Source organism: Vicugna pacos, chromosome 2, assembly GCF_048564905.1.
Source record: "Vicugna pacos chromosome 2, VicPac4, whole genome shotgun sequence".
NCBI classification, from domain to species: Eukaryota; Metazoa; Chordata; class Mammalia; order Artiodactyla; family Camelidae; genus Vicugna; species Vicugna pacos.
In genome coordinates, this window is record NC_132988.1 from 116,416,462 (window position 1) to 116,419,715 (window position 3,254).

At 54.0% G+C, this 3,254-nt stretch overlaps 1 non-coding gene across 1 annotated transcript; it reads right to left on the bottom strand.

The window, feature by feature from the left end:
* Window positions 1-2,215: 2,215 nt before the first annotated feature.
* Window positions 2,216-2,323, bottom strand: LOC116276842 (U6 spliceosomal RNA). The gene has a single exon (XR_004186328.1). It is a non-coding gene; the product is annotated as a U6 spliceosomal RNA (small nuclear RNA).
* Window positions 2,324-3,254: the final 931 nt, after the last annotated feature.

Here is a 3,254-nt window from a genome sequence, read left to right on the forward strand (position 1 = left end):
TACCCCGAGCAATTGTCTGCAGATCGGCCGACAGCTGAGACGTTCAAGCGCTGAATTACGGAGAAAGGGGCCGGAGATAAAGCCGAGCACATGCATCCCATCAAAGTAATGAAAGCCTCCTGCCGCCGGCCGCCCGCTGCCTCCTTCCAGCCTCCCAGCCGCCCAGCAGGAAGGCTGATTAACCCTTGCGGGGAAGAAAAGAAGAGCAGGGGTCATCCAATACCCGGGCTAATCAGGGCCCCAGCAGCAGGGGTGGGGGCGGGCAGGAAGGAACAGCCGGTGCAGAGGGCCACTCTGGCCTCAGGATCAGCCCTGCTCCATTTCCTGTGGCAGGACGGAGCTTGGGGGGCGGGGGTGGTAAGTGCAGCTTCTAACACACCCAGGAGGGAGGCTGGAGGCAACTGCCGGAGCAGCATAAATGAAGAGCTCAGTGCCCACAAGGTCCCAGGGACACTGGCTGGGAAGCAGGCGGTCCCCAGGAGTGAGGACAAGCAGCGTCCTGCGCGGGGGCCTCGCCTTGCTGCAGACGCAGTGTTTGTAAGGGCTGCTGACTACTGCTTACTGAGCACCTACTACGGCCCCGCGCTGGGGGTGCCGCCTCTCCAGGACTCACCACCCCCAAGTCTGCCAGAGGAGGAAGCTGTTGTTTGCCCCCAGTGCACATGCGGAGACAGAGGCTCAGGGGTGTCACCTGCCCTAGTCCAGACAGCTAGAAAGTGGCCAAACAGTGCTTGGAACAAGAAATGCGGGCCCTGCTTTGGGACCTCAGATGGTCACCTTTGTTCTCCTTGCTTCCTGCCCAACTCCATGACATCAGACACCTGGAGCCCCTACCTGGGCCGCTACAAGTGTTTCCTCGTCGGGGGTGGGCGCCAGGGTGTTCCCAGTTCCCCTTTCCCCGTGGCCACGTGGGCAGCTGTGTCCTGCCCCTCCAGGGCCCTATGTGATGGCTGCCCGACATCCTACACCCACCCCCAGGACGGAGGCCCAGGGACCCAGGCCGGCCTGTCCCACTCACTGCGCACGAGGGAGCGCAGCTCTCCAAACACTCCCACCAGCATCAGCCAACCACTCAGCAACGGGCCTCTCTCGCATAAGGAGACTAAAGCTGGGCCTCACTTTGAACATCACTGTGTCTCTTTCCACTGAGTTTGAACATCTCTTAGTAGGCATTTAATAATGCCACCTTCTGCACCACCTTTGTGTGTTTTTTTTTTTTTTCCTTTCAGAACTTCTGTCCTTTTCTTCTTGTTCTGAGAGTTCCTGTATGTTCTGAATTGTGGCTACTTGGCAGGCAGGGTCCTAGCCGTGTGCTCCGTCTGCTGCCTCTGCCTGCGCCCTCCTTCACGCACAGGAATCCTTAATTTGGATGCAGGCAGATCCATCATTTTTTTCTCCCCTCTGTCTTGCACTTTTAGGGTCTTTTGGAATAGAATCATTCTTTCCTTGGGCACACAGACACCTCCTCAGGCTTTCTTTGATTGGCTTTATTATTGTAATGTTCACATCTAAGGCTTGAGTCCATCTGGAGCCCACCTTTTGAAAGACATAAGGGAGAGATGGTCGATTTTTATCCAAGTAAGACAACTTTGCCACAGCGCATCGTTGGCGGAATCAGGCCTTGGTTTCTCAACTTGCTGTGGGGCACCGCCATGCACCCCAAGTTCTCCATAGAAACCTTGGGAAGAGGGCACCACCCAGAGTTTCACCCTCAGCTCCCTCCTGTCCCCAGTCCCACCGCCCGAAGCTGCTGGGTAGGTTTGCGCATCTTCTCTCTGTTTCATGTCAAACCACTGTGAACACACAGTAAGGAGGCCAAGATGACGGCGCGTGTCCCTGGGACGTACACTTTCTAAGGGGATGCTCTCGGCACGTGGCCCCCAGCAGCTCCATGGAGGACAAAGCGTGCTTTTCAAGGCGGTGATGGGGATTTGCCCCATGCTGAGTCTCAGGCTGGGTTTTGAAGTCAGGACTCCTCCCGCCCCGCTTTGCTGCAGCGCTCCAGCCGGCGTGTGGATCCCCAAGGATCTTTGTGGATGGTGATCTCTCTGCTACCAGTGCCTTCCCTTCCTCCTGCCCTTCCCATCTGATTGGCTGTCTCTGCCCTCAAGAAGGGGCTTATTCGTTCACCCATCCACACAGCAATTTTAAAAAATAGATGTGCTGTATCCACCAGGGTTCTTTGTTTTGTTTTCTCTTGTTTTTGGTATACATAAAAATTATGGAATGCTTCACGAATTTACGTGTCATCCTTGCTCAGGGGCCATGCTAATCTTCTCTGTATCATTCCAGTTTTTAATATATGTGCTGTTGAAGTGAGCACCTGCCAGGGTTCTTTGGAGGCAAGCTACAGAAATGGACTCTGGCAAATCTTTAGAAAACAAAAAATGTTTATTTCCAAGATTTGGAGTAGTTTGCAGGAGTCAGTCAACAGACACTTAACCACTGGGCCTCAGAAAGACAGGAACTGAGGAAACTGTGCTTCTACGTACGAGGAAGTCAGGAGACGTCAGAACAACTTGGTGTCAGCCGATCTGGCCTTGAGTCATTCTATCCTGAAATCCTCAGGAGAGAATACCTGATTGGCCCAACTTGGGTCACTTGCTCAGCTCATGGCCAGATTGGATCAGGTGCCTTGATTGCCCATCCACCAAGACATGAAATAGGGTAGGTTGGGTCCCAGAGGAAAATTTGGTGCAGACACTGCCATCCCCTGTGGGCACTTTATCCCAGACATAGCTTTGAGGGGTGCTAGAGACCCCAAGATGAACCCTGCAGTTCCTGCTCAAAGAACTCACAGCCCAGTGGAGGAGGCTGCTGAAATAGAAAGTGCTCAGTACAAGATAAAGAGTGCCATGACAGAGAAGGGGTTCCTAGATCCATGCGGGACATCAGAGAGGGCTTCCTGGAGGCAGTGTGCTGAACTGAGCCTCACAGGTCTGGAGAAGCAGGCTGGATAAAGCAGGTGGGGAAGGGTGTTCTGGGCAGATTGTGCCTACAACCTGAGCAAAAGCAGGGCAGTGAGAAATAGACAAGTGGTTGAAACAGAAACACAGGGGCCTAGCATGTTCCACGTGGCCACAGGGATTTCTGGGGCCTGCTTTGGGCAGTGATGGTGGCTGGAATACACTATAATGCAGCAGGAAGTGACTTTCCATGTTTCTGATCTGGCTCAAGAGCTTGTCGGTGGCCAGGAGGGCTGGGGGCTCTCCTTTGGACATTAACATGACAACCCCAAAGTGCTGAACTGATCA